Raw genomic sequence first — 15,937 nt, 5'->3', positions numbered from 1 at the left:
TGGCGGAGTTTAAAAGAGGAGTTTGATGAAACACTTTCCATAATTTATTCTTTGTGAGGTCACGGCAGATCCTCTAGGATGTCATTACCGCGATTACCGTGGCATGATTTCCCTGGATGACAAACTCGCCGAGGTTCTGAGATCCTCTTTGAAATCTCATTTTCTGATGTCTCCGGAATATTCCCGATAAGATCCAAAGCCCTGAGGGGTTTCTGGAGGTGCCTCGTAAAACCCGAATAATTCCCGGGGGTGTCACAAACACCGGGGTGGTTTTACCTCGTCTCAGTGCGGGCATTTCCATGCGCCAAAATTCCCTCCGGAGGGAGGAGGGAGCGGAAAGGGGAAAAAGGAAAAAATAATAATAAAAAAAAAAGGCGTGCAGAGCATCGGGATTTTTGGGGAGGTCCTCCCAAAATCACAAATCCTTTGGGAAGAGTTGGGGCCGTGTGGGTCCTGTTCAGCGTTTTGGGATCAAGTCCATGCCAGAGGAATAATATATTTTATTTTTTTTTCCTCCCAGGATTTAATCCTAACGAGGTTGGATGAACGCTATGAAGAGGAGCCCAAAATCCTGCCCCAGAATTTTCTTCTCCTCCCGAAATTTTCCACGTCTCTGTTATCACCCTTTTGGATTTCGCTCTCCAACACCTCCCCTCCCCTTCCAAGGATGCCTCCCAAAATTCTCCTGTTGCACACCAGGAGAGCTAAAACTCACGGAGAAAGTGTGAAATTCATCCCAAGCGTGAAAATCACCCCTCCGAATTTTTTTTCCAGCCCTTCCCAGCTGATCCCTGTGGCATGTGGGAATTCTCAAATCCTGGCCGGCAAAGTCACTCCCTGGAGCACAGAGGGATCGACTCTTCTCGAAATCCCCCTAAATGCTGAATTTTTCCCTTTTCCATCCAGGTTTTGTGTTTTGTTCCTGTTGTGGGGCCGGGGATGGATTCAGAGCGAAGGGGGCGAGGTGTGGGTGGGAAATTGGGAAGGAATTGTTCCCTGTGAGGGTGGGGAGGCCCTGGCACAGCTTTCCCAGAGAGTTTCTGGAAAAATCCATTCTCAAAAGCTTCCCGACGATTTTTTTTTTTTTTCAAAATGAAGAGGCTGAAATCCCTCATTCTCCCATAAATTCAAAAACCTTGGAAAAGCCCCCGCTTTAATTTTAGCACCCTTTTCCCGACACAGAAACCAGGAGCAGGAGAGCGCTCCTAAATCCCGCAGAGCCACAATTTTTAGGCGGGGCTCAACCCCGATTTTGAGGAGAAATCCATCAAAATGAAGAAATCATCCGAGGCCGGGCTGGAAGGAGCCGGAACCGCGGCAGGGGCGGAACCAGGAGAGTTTTAAGGTCCCTTCCAGCCCAAAGCATCCCGTGAGTAACAAAGGGAATAAAGAGCGAGCGCAGACTGCAAACCCCACAACACAGCGCCTTAATACGGCCGGGGCCCCATTAATCCTAATTTTTATTTTTTTTCTTTTTGAAAATTACATCCCTGAGCAGGGCAGGGGCAGCTTTAATGACGCTTAATTGGGTTTTGGTGGCCGAACCGGTTCCGCAGAGCCTCGGGGTTCGAGGGTGCAGCTGAGTCAGGAGCGCTGCCCCATGAAGGAATAATCAAAGCGAAGGATTTGGGGTGGGAGCGCTGCTGCCGGAGCCTCGCAGCTCTCGCTGTCCTCACTTCAAAGGATTTTCTGCCCGCTGACATCAGCGGCACAAAGCTCGCATCAGCAGCAATTCCCGGGAGGAGCTGCGGAGCGTAATTAACAGCAATTAACGCGTCACTCGCCGCGCCATTCTGAGTAGTAGGGAAAGGTGGAGAATCCTGAAAGATGGAGGGTCCTGAAATGTAGGGAAACCTGAAATCGAGAGAATCCTGAAAGATGGAGAATCCTGAAATCGAGAGAATCCTGAAATCGAGAGAATCCTGAAAGATGGAGAATCCTGAAATCGAGAGAATCCTGAAATCGAGAGAATCCTGAAAGACGGAGAATCCTGAAAGATGGAGAATCCTGAAATCGAGAGAATCCTGAAAGACGAAGAATCCTGAAATCGAGAGAATCCTGAAATCGAGAGAATCCTGAAAGACGGAGAATCCTGAAATCGAGAGAATCCTGAAAGACGGAGAATCCTGAAATCGAGAGAATCCTGAAATCGAGAGAATCCTGAAAGACGGAGAATCCTGAAATCGAGAGAATCCTGAAATCGAGAGAATCCTGAAAGATGGAGAATCCTGAAATCGAGAGAATCCTGAAAGACGGAGAATCCTGAAATCGAGAGAATCCTGAAATCGAGAGAATCCTGAAAGACGGAGAATCCTGAAAGATGGAGAATCCTGAAATCGAGAGAATCCTGAAAGACGAAGAATCCTGAAATCGAGAGAATCCTGAAATCGAGAGAATCCTGAAAGACGGAGAATCCTGAAATCGAGAGAATCCTGAAATCGAGAGAATCCTGAAAGATGGAGAATCCTGAAAGACGGAGAATCCTGAAATCGAGAGAATCCTGAAAGACGGAGAAAGAATCCTGAAAGATGGAGAATCCTGAAATCGAGAGAATCCTGAAAGATGGAGAATCCTGAAATCGAGAGAATCCTGAAATCGAGCAAATCCTGAAACCTAGAGATCCTGAAATCCAGACAATCCCAAAAGTTGCAGAATCCCCAAACCCGAGGCATTGAGCCCCGGTCGGGAGTGACCCCGGCAGGCGGTACCAGGGCCGGTGCTGGAACCCAGAACCTTGGAGTTTTGGGAGAATTTTTTGGAATTTTTGGGAATTTTGGCAGTTCTGGGAGCTCTGGGAGTTTTGAACTTCCTGTGCTTTCTGCCACTGACCCCCAGGAGAGCACAGCTTTTCACTTGAGGCCGTGGGTAAGGTTCCCAAACTTGAGTTAAAATCACGGGGTTTGAAGTTAAATAGAAGTGTGTGATTTCACACGGTGAAGGGTTTGGAATTTGGGGTTTTTAGGATATAGAAATACGCGTGGCACAAGATGGAATTCTTGGGAAATTCATCTTGTTCCTCCTCCTTCCTTTTTTTCCCTCGTGATTTCGGGTAGTTTTTTTGGTTGGATAATTAGTGCTGCCCTGCGGGTCACAGGGGTTTGGTTATTGGGTGAAAAATATAAATAATTGGGTGTAATTTCTTTATTGGACCGGTTAAATTTTAAAGACCTTGTAACCAGCTGGATTCACCTCAATTTTACTCGCTTTTAGCCGGTCGCTGCAAGTGTTACAAAACTCTCCGTGTTTTAGATAAGATTTAATAAACGCCCAAGCCAGAGAAATTCGCCTCCTTCATGTTTTTAATCCTGACTCTGAGTGAAGGCAGAAGGAAATGAAGACAAGGCCGTAATTAAATGATGCAATTAAACCGCGACAGGCGGGGACAAATCCCCAAATCCGCACAAGGAAGCGATTCGTGATGAAAATCAGCATTTTCTGTTCAAAACTCCCAGAATTCAGGGTTCTAATAGGATTTTTTTTTTTTTTTTCTTTTAGGATGGCCCAGCCTTGTGAGGACTCCGATGTATGGGGGATGTTAAAGTTCACTGAGATTTTTTTTTATTATTTTATTTTTTTTTTTTTAGTTTTTCCAGGGATTCGCAGAGCAGCCAAACCCCCTCAATTCAGCAGTGGGAGCCGGGATTTCTGCTTTTTGTTCACTTCAGATATTAAATCCCGGAAAACAGCAAAAAAGATAAATTCAGGGAATTAAATGTTGGAAGAACACGAAAAGGAAAGGGAATGAATGGAGGAGGGAGAAAAAAAAAATTCTCCCTCAACAAGTGCTGACCAGAGCTGTGCTGAGGTGTAGAATATAAAGAAATACATAAAATAAACCAAAATACTGCATAAATAAATGCAAATATTATAGAAATAAATATAAATAATATATAATTAAATGCAAGTATTATATAAATAAATATAAATATTGTGTAAATGTTATATAAATATATGTAAATTATAGTTATGTGTAAATATTACGCATAAATATTATACATAAATATTATATATTTATATACTCATATATAATGAGCTGAAAATTGAAATGCCGGATTGGCCGGGGCAGCAACATTCAATTATATAAATAAATAAATATATAAATAAATTCAATTATATAAACAGCATAAGATCTGCTCAGAGCACACCTGCATTCATTTTTTTTTTTAAATGAATGAATTTTATTTTTAATTTTTTTTTTGACATTTTAAAAATTAAAATAAATTGATGTATAATTAATTTTAATGGGTTTGGGTGGGGCCCGGGGCCGGATCCGAGTTCCTTCGGTGATTTCTCGTCTCCCCCTGCTTGCCCCAGGTGGGATTGCACAACCTGCCTCAGTTTCCCCACAGCGCCAGAGATTTTTTCCTTCTCTCGGCCGCCCCAAATCCCGAATTTTTTACAGCACAAAGGTGGCGCCCGTTTTCCCTCTGTCCCGTGAAAATTCCCGACTCGGGAAAAATCACCTGGGCGGCTGCGGGGAAGCTGGACAGGGAATTTCCCTTCCTTTGAGGGGCACAGAGTGGGAATTTGGGTGGGATTTTAGGCAGGAATTGCTCCCTGGGAGGGGCTGGCACAGGGAATTCCATGGATTTCCCATCTCTGGGAATGTCCCAGGCCAGGATGGAGCCAGGGTTTGGAACAGCCTGGGATGGGGGAATTTTCCCCACTCAGCTTTGGAATTATTCCCAAAGTTCTTTTGAATTATTCCCACTCGGTTCTGGAATTTTTTCCCTCCGGCCTTTGGAATTATTCCCAAAGCTCTTAGGAATTATTCCCAAAAGTTCTTTGGAATTATTCCCACTCGGATTCGGAATTATTCCCACTCGGTTCTGGAACTTTTCCCACCTGCCTTTGGGATCATTCCCAAAAGTTCTTTGGAATTATTCCCACTCAGTTCTGGAATTTTTTCCTACCTGCCTTTAGAATCATTCCCATAACTCTTTGGAATTATTCCCACTCGGATTCGGAATTATTCCCACTCGGTGCTGGAATTTTTCCCACCTGCCTTTGAGATCATTCCCAAAACTCTTTGGAATTATTCCCACTCGGTTCCGGAATATTTCCCCCGCTGCCTCTGGGATTTTTCCCTTTCCCCCGGGGGCGATCCCACGTTTTCAGGAGGGTTTGGGGCAGGGAAAGCGGGAGTTTTCCCATCGTTTAATGGGAGCAAACCGCAGGAATGTAAACAAACGATGCGGGGAGCAGGAGCCGCGTTATTTTTAGGAACCTCTGGGTGTGGCAGCTGCTCGGAGTCACCCTGGTCCTCCTGGGGTGGCTCCAGGGTGACAAAATTCCAGCCACCAACCCGCCCCGGGGTCTGAATTTAATGTAAATTCAACTGCTCGGGGGCTGGGGTGTTAAGGAAGAGTCATTAATGAAGTTTTTGTGCTTAATTAAGTGATGTTATCACCTGACGTTTGAATATTTGGTGTCTGATAAGGCGCGGTTTGATTCATCGAGGTTTTTTGTTGCGGTGTTCAGTGGAGGAAAAGCAAAAATAGGGCAAAGATGAGGATTTGGGATTTGTTTCTTCTAAATGTTCCTGCCAGGAGAGAGAGCAATCCAAAAACTTGTTGTGAGGAGAATGAAAGGAAGGCAGGGAAGAATCAGAACGCGATTAATTGGATCCTGTGATTAATTGGAGCGCTCTGTGCCGCTCCTGGGCTCTCTGGAAGCGGAGAGGGAAGGGCAGGGATGTCGGGGAGGATTTGAGATGGGAATTTTGCCTCCTGGGAAGGGGCTGGGAGTTCCCTTTGCACATCCCAGGGCTGGATCAGCTCCATCCCATCCCATTATCCCATCCCATCCCATCCCATCCCATCCCATCCCATCCCATCCCATCCCATCCCATCCCATCCCATCCCATCCCATCCCATCCCATCCCATCCCATCCCATCCCATCCCATTATCCCATCCCATCCCATTATCCCATCCCATCCCATCCCATCCCATCCCATCCCATCCCATCCCATCCCATCCCATCCCATCCCATCCCATCCCATCCCATCCCATTATCCCATCCCATCCCATCCCATCCCATCCCATCCCATCCCATCCCATCCCATCCCATCCCATCCCATCCCATCCCATCCCATTATCCCATCCCATCCCATCCCATCCCATCCCATCCCATCCCATCCCATCCCATCCCATCCCATCCCATCCCATCCCTGCCCGAGAGGACAGCGCTGATCCCTGAGCGGGATCACACCGGGGAACCCGCCCCGAGCATTTTGGAAATCCAGGCCGGGAAGATCCTGAAACGCAACCTGGAGATTCCCCAGGGAATAATTTTGCCCCTCTCGGAGAGGCACTTCCCACGCTGGGGTTGTTTGGGGTTAGAAAAATCTGATTAAATCAAACCTCGGGCAGCGCAGGATCTGCGAGAGGGAGGAAAATCGGAATAAAATCTGTTTTTATCAGGGGAGGGATCCCCATCCTTGCATCCCCTGTGGAGACCCCAAAACCCCTCCTGGGATCTGCAGGGGCTCCGGGGACTTTTCCTCAGGGAATGGGGTCAGGGGGACAGCGGGGAGAATTTGGGTGAGGTTTTGGGCAGGAATTGTTCCCTGGGAGGGTGAGGGTGCCCTGGCAGGGGTTATTCCATGGATTCTCCATCCCTGGAAGTGTCCAAGGCCAGGCTGGAGCACCCAGGGACAGCGGGAAGTTCCCGGCACGTGGAGAATTTGGGGCATTTTTTAGGTCCCTTCCCACCCAACGTATCCCACGCTTCTGTGTGGGGGTGGATTGTCATTAATTAACTTCATTTATTAACAAACCATTGCTGGAGTCAGTGCACGGGGCTGCCCAGGGCACTCAAAGCGCCCAAACATCCCAAATTCCTGCCCAGAAATATCCCAGATTCCTGCCCAGAAATATCCCAAATCCCTGCTCAGAAATATCCCAAATATCCCAAATTCCTGTTCAGAAATACCCCAGATTCCTGCCCAGAAATATCCCAAATTCCAGCCCAGGAAACACCCAAATATCCCAACTTCCTGCCCAGAAATACCCAAATATCCCAAATTCCAGCCCAGAAAACACCCAAATATCCCAAATTCCAGCCCAGAAATATCCCAAACATCCCAAATTCCTGCTCAGAAATATCCCAGATTCCTGCCAACCCCCACCCTCGTGTTTCTGAAGTGCAGCTGTTACCCAACATCTGGATGTCCAAATCCCAAGGCTTCGTGGCGCAACGCTTGTGCACAAAGATAATTAATAATCTAATTAACGCCCGTGGAGCGTTCCCAGCCCTCTGTCATTAGGGGAAGGAGCATTCAGGGGCTGATTTGTGGAGAAAAGCAGATTTGCAGATTCCCTTTGCGGATTAGAAGAATTTAAGTGGATTGGTGTGGGCAGGAATCCCCGGCGGGGGAGGTGAGGGAGGATGGTGGAAACGTGATTCCCTGGAAATTCCGGTGGGGAGAATTTAATTCCTCATTAATTCTCATCTTAATCACTCATTACTTCCAGCTATTATCAAGTATTGGCCAATAGAAATGTTATATAATATTTACATTTATTTCATTCACATTTTAAGGCGCACGTGCCCACGCTGCAGGTTATCCTTGCCTATAATATATAAAATATAAAATACAAAACATAAATATAAATGATAAATATAAACCACTTTATATTTATATTTATATTTATATTTATATTTATATTTATATTTATATTTATATTTATATTTATATTTATATTATTTCTTTCACACGTTGCAGATTGTCCTTGCCCATAATATATAATATTTATATTTATTTTTTCACGTGTTGTAGATTGTCCTTTCCTAGCTTGTCCCAGCCTGGTGTCACCAGGGAGGGTGACAGAGCTCAGCTCCTGCCTGAACATGCTTGGCCCAGGTTTTTTTGTCCTGTTTTTGGGGAACAGCCTCATGACGGCTGCAAAATTCAGTCCGGGGCTTCAATTAATTAAACAACAACAAAAATCTGGTTTTTTTGTACTGGAGGCAGCAACATTACACACCAAAATCCAGGCTAGGTGAGATCTGGGGAAAAAGCAAAATCTCAGGTTGGAGCAGGGGTTTGGTTAATCCTGATGTGGAGGGAGCTGGACCTCAGGAAAAGACCCCAAACTCACTCCTGGCACCCACAAAAGTTCGAAATAAAATGGAGAGGAGAAAGTTTCCCATCAGAATTGGACCGAAAGGAAATTTGGGTTGGATTTGGGCAGGAATTTTTCCCTGGGAGGATTCCAGGTGATTCCATGGATTGCCCATCCCTGGGAGCATCCCAGGTCAGGCTGGAACCACCTGGGGATGTCCCTGCCCATGGCAGGGGGGTGGCATCAGATGATTTTTGGGGTCCCTTCCACCCCCCAAACCATCCTAAAAAAGCGAAACCCAAAAGCGCATCTTCATGACAGCGTTTAATGGGAACGGGAAGCTCGATTTACAAAACTCACTGGAAAGGAAAAAAAAAATAAAATAAAAAAAAAAATAAAAGAATTCCAGGAGGGTCCACGACAAATCCCCACTCCCATGATTTTCATAGATTTTAGCAGAAGGATTTTGCAAAGAGATTTGCTCTTACAGTTGCTGTAAATATTTTGAATTTTGGTTATTTTTTCCCCCCCTGGTTTGTATTAAATGAGATAAAGACAGGAAGAGAAGCTGGGAGAGCGTTACACAGTGGGGCTAAGCAGGAGTAAAGCACAGCAAGGAGCTACAAATTCCTAATTTTCAGAAATGCCAAGTCGAGCTGATTTTATTTGTTTCGTTTTAAATGATGGTTCAGCAAAATTTACAAATACGAAGAGGAATTTGGGTAAAATCTCATTTTGGAACCCAAGATTTTAAGTTGTGTTGTCTGAGTGGATTTTATAAGGTTTTTTTTATTATTATTATTTTGAGAGAAATCGATAATAAAACGTCCATGTTGGCATAAAAACAAATTTATTGACACACAGGTCTTAGGAAACCAAAAAAAAAAAAGGAAAAAAAAAAGAAAAAAAAATATATTTTTGTATAAAAATCTGGTTTTCTTGGAAAATTCTGGGCTTTTCTTCATGCTAATTTGGAATGAGGTCAACAAAGGAATTTTGGTTTTCTTGTAGTTTGGAAATTCTGGTCCTTGGGCAGCTCTAGTGTTAGGAATCCCTGGATTTATGGAATCCATGAGAACAGAAATCCCTGGATTTATGGACTCCATGGGAACAGGAATTCTCAGATTTATGGGCTCCATGGGAACAGGAATTCCTGGATTTTTGGAAACAATGTGAACAGGAGTTCCTGGACTTTTGGACTCCATGGGAACAGGAATTCCTGGATTTATGGACTCCATGTGAACAGGAATTCCTGGATTTATGGACTCCATGGGAACACGAATTCTTGGATTTTTGGATTCCATGGGAACAGGAATTCCTGGATTTTTGGACACAATGTGAACAGGAGTTCCTGGATGTATGGACTCCATGGGAACAGGAATTCCTGGATTTTTGGACACAATGTGAACAGGAATTCCTGGATTTTTGGACTCCATGGGAACCTCGGGAGCTCGGCACTTCTACAATCCATTATCCATAACCTTTAGTCGGGCTCAGCTCTGCTTCCCGGTCTATCCACAGATATCCAGGCAAGGTTTAGGTTGGCCTGCAAGTTCCACAACAAAACAGCCGCCATAAGTCAGCGCCAAGAGGACTCCAACTCCCCGCGCCCCAAAAAGACCCCGGAGCACACCTACCCCCAAACCCATGGAATCCCCGTGGGCCCAGCAGGTTCCTGATGTCCAGCAGGGCCGTGGAGCCCACCAGGGTCTGCTGGGGGAAGGTGGTCAGGGTGGGGCCGGGGTAGATGACGGAATAGGGCGGCGAATCGGGCTCCACGATGTCCACCACGGTGTCGGGGTATTTGATGACGCAGGTGTCACTGCGGGTCACGGCAAAGGGCTCGGGGCACGCCAGGCCCGCGGGCAGGCAGCACTCGTGGAAGGGAGACATGGGGAAGGGTAGAGCTGGAAATGAGCAGGAAAAGAGAGAAAAAAATCAGGGGAAAAAAAAAAAATCCAAAAAACCCCCATGCTGGGTGAGGCAGGAAATGTGTGGAAAATACCGCGAGGTTTTGGTAACGTGGTTATGGGGATTTCTGACACATTGGGGATTGTGAAGAGCTCGGGTGGGAGTTGGATTTGTGCAGTTCAGTTTTCCAACCAGAAACTCTTTTCCTTTCTGGTTCCTTTTCTTCCTGAACTTTCTGGTTTTCAATATAATGATATTTTTCATGCCATCACCATTTTAACCCCAAAAAAACTTTTACCCTATTGCTTCTCCTCCCAGGATTTTCTCGTCCCACCCCTGTTGCCAGTGGAAAACCACAACTCCCAGCTCAATCCCAGATTTTAAACTCAGGTTTTAATCCTCTTTTAAATCCCAAATATGGAGGCTGGAGCTCTTGGCCTCCTCCCAGTGGGTTCCAGGCGGAGCAGTGAGATCCAAACTGGAGATCCGCCCATCTTTTATGGGTCTCATTAGGGACCAGCTGGATGTTTGAAATCCCAGAGCACTTTAAACCCAGCCTGGTATCGAGGCCAGAATTTCCCTGGGCATTGTTTAATTACAGATTGAAGGTCGTGCTTGCCCTGGGTTGTGCCCACATGGATTGGGCAAGGAAAACACGGTGGGTAGAAGGGATCATCCCCCTGGTTTTATCTCTGTGAAGCTGCTGGGGGAGAAATTAAGGGAGGGGAAAAAAGGGGGAATTGAAGTGATTTCGTAAATAAATCCCCACTTCACCCCAGGAATGTCTGAGGGAGAAAAAATCCAGGGGGCATTTCTCACATCTCCAACTGAATATCCCATTTTAACCTTCTCAGCCCTCAAGAGAATTCTGTTTCTTTCCAGTTGATTCAAGTCTAATCTCCTCAGACTTGAAGGTGGGGAAAAGGCAATCACAGGGTATTTTTCCAGCTGAAAAGCTGGATATGGAATGGCTGATTTTGGCTTTGGGAAAAGAAGGTTGCTCTGAGGGTTTGGGAAATTCGAGTGATTCCACACGATTTGTAAAAGCTCATCCCAGAACTCCTGGAAAGGAGGTGGAAAAGGAGCACTTGGACGTTCCTTCTACATTTGGAATTCAAATCCATTAATATATTTTAACCCAAGATAGCAATAGAGTGGATTTTGAGTAAGGAAAATCTGTGTTCTGCAGAACTGGGAAAATATTTAGGGCGAGTTCTCCAATTTAAAAGACACCGGAGCCTCCTGGAAGACAGCTGAGGGTGAGAACATCGTAGAAATTAAAATTTAAATTATAATTTCTTTAATGACACCGAGTCTTTCGAATATGAAAAGAGCTCAGTGGAATTTTTGAGACTCTTCAGGACTCAGAGGGAGTTTTCTGTGCCCTCCCTGGTTTCCACGAGCTGAGCTCTCCCCTGTGAAGTGTAAAACTTCAATTAACTCCAGACTAAAGGACAATAGGAATGCTCTTTCTGGAAAAACACCCCCTTGTCCTTTCAAGGGGACAAGAGCTCACCCCGTCATTTGATATTCAGATAGCAATAATAGTAACTACAACAACAATAATAATAATTGATTTAAAATTCAATAATTGATTCAAAATTGACTTACCAGGATCATCCAAGGAGGAGAAGTAAGAAAAGTGATTAAGGAAGCTTCTACGTAGCAAATGCTTTTATACACGTCCCCAGAGCGCCTGGAGGATGTGACACCCTCTTTGCATGAAGTCTTAATTAGTTGCAAAACAAACTTTGCTGCCTGCATAACTTCTGCGAGTAATGAAACTGTTTTGCTCCCTGTTTGTGTTTGTTCCCTCCCGGAGCTTCCCAGAGCGTGCTACACCCTCCGGACAGGATTCACTTTGCCCTTTCAAGGGCCAAAAAAAGGGCTCGATCTGCTGCTAATTAACCACATTTCAGTTATTTCTGGGCCTGATCAAGGGTTCTTTTATTAGCATTGGGTTTTCCCTCTCAGGTTCTGTGAAAGGGAGCTGCAGTGGCATCATTTCCTAGCAAGGATCAGCATTATTTTCATTATTTCCCAGTGTGGACGGGATTTTTAATTCCAGAATGGAAGGTTGGAAGCATCCAGGTTTTCTTGGGACAGAGATAAGGGGGGCAAAAAAGTAGACAAGAAGTTGTTCTGTCCTGATGATACCTTAATTCAGCACAAATTAGAGAGGTGAGTTTAATATAAAGCCATTAAAATATTTGAGAAAATGGGGGTGAGTAGTTTATCAACATTTTTAGCGAGCCAGACATGGACTGAAAATGTTTTTATTAAGATTTTAAGGAGGAAATCAATGACATAAAAATCGTAATAAAGAGACAAATCAGGATTCCCACAGAACGAGACTTCTGAGCGAGCCTCCAGGAACATTTTGGGATAACAGTCCCCAGCCAATTTTATTTCTTTACTACATAAAAGGTGTCCTTAATTTAAATCCTATTGGAATACCGGGATGGGGCTCACTTAAATATTTGGGGACACCCTTAAAAGCACAATTCCACCTCTGAGGTGTGTCCCTGATGCCCAAATCTGCATAAATCACTTAGGATCAGCCCCAGCCCTTTTGTTCCAAGCTGCCCACAAAGGCTTTTGCCTTAGGACCCCTCTCAGGCTGCAGATAATTTATGCTGGAAGGGAAAACTGAGAGTAAATAATAATTAGAAACAAAGGGAGGTAGCTCAGCTTCCTGGCAGGTCGCTTGGAATATGAATCCTGGGAAAGAGGAATGAGAATTGTGGATATCCCATCCCTGGAAGTGTCCAAGGCAGGTGGGAATGTTCCAAGATTTAACTCTTATTAACCTGCCCAAGGTTATGTGAAAGCAGTTCTGCAGGATTCATTCAGCTGAAATGTTATTTATGAAGATATAAATGGACACTAATGCATATTTTTTATTTTTTGTATTTATTTATTTTTTATTATATAAATATATTTATATATGTTTATTTCTGCATTTCTATTTTTTAATATTTTTATATTTTTACATATTAATTTCTTTTGGAATCCACATATTAATATTCTCTTCTTGCTGTTCAACTGCTTAAAACTCTTTTAAAGGCAACAATAGACTGTATCTATATAAAATGTGCTGCCAAGTGAAGATAAACCAAGTTCACCCATCAGTGCTCCGTGCCTGTCCATCCCTTTTTTCCAGCCCCTTGTGCTCCAGAATTTTTGGGATGCTCGAGGATTTCTACTCCGTGCCTGTTCCATCCCCTTTCTCCAGCCTCTTGTGCTGCAGAACTTTTTTGGCACTCCCGGGGATTTCTGCGCTCTCTGCATTTTTGAGCCCTCTATAAAAAAGCTCCTCGGCCCTTCCCTCACAACCGGATTTTCCATCGCCTTTGGCAGATTTTAATTCCAGTTATTATCTGGGTTTAGGAGGGAGAGCTCAGCAGGCAAATGAATTGTCAGAGGTCACCCCGAGCACCCGCGGAGAATGGCGCTCCCATTTATCTCATTCCCAGAGATTTGAATTCCGGTGGCTCCTTGAGGCCTTGGCCGCGGTTCTGTGGGATCTGTGGGAGGAAGGAGAAGCCCCCACAGCCAGGGATGAGCAGCTAGGGCTGGGAAATGAAGCAATGGGAGCCCGAAGATCTGGCAGGGATGAAGGGAGGGGCTGGCAGCGCTTTTGGACGTGTCCTGAAATGGCTTTTAAAGCTTGGGCCTGGAAATTTCCTCCAGCAAACACAGCCTTGGCTTTATTTTAATAAATTATTCAATTTTAAAAGTGTCCTGTGTCATCATGTTGTCCCAGTGTGCTGTTTTATGGATTTGTGGAGCGTTTGGGTGGGAAGGAACTTAAGAAATCATTTAATTCCAAGCCCTGTGAGGCCTCCCAGGAGTCCAGGCCCCAGCCTAGCAGGCCTCGGCTTCTTCCAGGGATGGGGAATCCACAATTCTCACAGAAAAAATTTTTTCCTAATTTCTCCCTCTGAATGAACAGCAAATTTTGACTTCTTTCAGTTTTCCCCTCACCACCAAACCAAAAAAACCCCAAAAAAACAAAAAAACAAACTCACACCAAGTTTTCCGAAGCTGCTTCAGGCCTTCAAGGCTCAATCCCTAATTAAAACCCTGGGCTTGGTTTATGTCTTTCGAAACCTAAAGCTGCCACTTAAGAAATCTGCAATTACTGGGGCCTGCAAATTGCTCACGATGGGGTAATGATCCCCAGCCAGAAAATAATTCCTTTTTAATGAAAATCCTGCCTCAAAAATCATCCCTTAGGAAACGCTCGTCTCCCAAGGAATACTTGTGCCACTGTGGATTTATCTGCTTTTTAACAGTTAAACAGGGGAAAACCAAGCAAATAAGCAATAGTAATAATATTATTAAAAATGGGAGGGTGAAGCTGTGGGGATTTTCTTCAATCACTTGAAATTTTAATGAAGCCTTTTGTGTGTGTGTGAAGTTCTAATTAATTACAGGTTAATTTTTCACGACTGAGTTCTGCATTCTATCCTTGTGGGTCACGCTGGCCCTATTTGCATTTTCTGACCTCCCCCCTTTGCTCGTGTTCCTTCCTCAGAGATGTTTTCTATCCCAGAATTCTGGAATAATTCTCTTTTTTGAGCTGTGAGGTTCAGAATTAAACTGAAAAATTTTTTTCCCCCTCAAATCCTTCCCTTGACAAGACCTGAATTTTTATTAAATCTCAGTCAAAGGTGTTTATTGGTTATTCCTTTATCAATATGAAAAATTCAGCTCTTCCCCTAAATCCAAAATTAACTATGAATGTTCTCCGCATTTTGATTTAATAATTATTCCCTACTTGTGTAAATGCTGAGAAATCAATGTAGTCCAATGTCCAGATTTTCTCTGCAACAAATTCCAGCATTTGCCTGTCCTGGGAAATCTGGCAAAAGTAAAAAATCAGTTTTCAAATCAAAATCAAACCAGAGAAAATATTTACAATTATTAATATAATAGTTATAATAACACTTATTGTTTTTATTATTTAATGTATTAATAATAGAATATTATTTATTGTAATCAGAATTAATATTTATATTTTATTATATTCAAAGCATTGTATTAATATTCATCATTATGAATATACAGTATATTTTAAGTTCATTTACATTTATATGTTTTATATATGTATTTATATATTTATTTATTTGTATTTTATTTATATATTCATATATTTATATACAAATATATTTGTGTATTTTCATATTTGTACATTTATTTATGTATTTATATATTTATTTCTATTTAAAAAAAATTTAATTTATATTTAAAATATCTATTTATGACCAGAGAATGTACATTACCAACCTTGCCACGTCCTTCAGGGTGACTTTGTGACTCTCTTTGGGATCCTGCAATCCTGCTGCATCCCTAAAAGCTACTAATGAGGCTTTTACATGAATAAATCACTGATGCGAGTTTCCAAATGGTTTTGAAATCCTTTAATGTGAAACTTCCTGGGGCTGTTCCTGGGGACTGGGAACTTTGCAGAGTCGCCCATTTTTGCAGTAAGAATTCCAGAGAGGAGCCCCAGAAATGGGATGAATTGTTCAAGAAGCGGAAATAGGAATGAAAATGGAGAAATTAAATGGTGTTCATGGGAAGGGGGTGGAGCACGAGTCCTTTTCCTACTGAAATCTCCCAATATTCCAATGAATATTGAATATTCCACTGAATATTCCGATTATTTCTGGGTGTCCCAGCAGTGGGGAGGTGCTGGGGGAAGAAGGGAGGGAATTTTCCCTTTTCCAAACCTTTTCCAAGCAGGAACAAAGAGGCTCTGCCGTGAATCGACGCCTCCTGAACAGATTTTCTGGAGCAAAGGAGCAAAAAAAAAAAATAAAAAAAAATAAAAAATTGCAGAGCAGACAACCCCCCGATTCCTTGTGGGTATTTCTGGGAGAGGACCTGGAGCTGCTGGAACCCCCAGGAGGATACAGGAAAGGTGAAGGGAATTGTTCTGCCAGTGCAGAAA

The sequence above is a fragment of the Cinclus cinclus genome, chromosome 31 (genome assembly GCF_963662255.1).
Source record: "Cinclus cinclus chromosome 31, bCinCin1.1, whole genome shotgun sequence".
Taxonomy (NCBI): Eukaryota; Metazoa; Chordata; class Aves; order Passeriformes; family Cinclidae; genus Cinclus; species Cinclus cinclus.
This window is presented reverse-complemented; position numbering follows the sequence as displayed.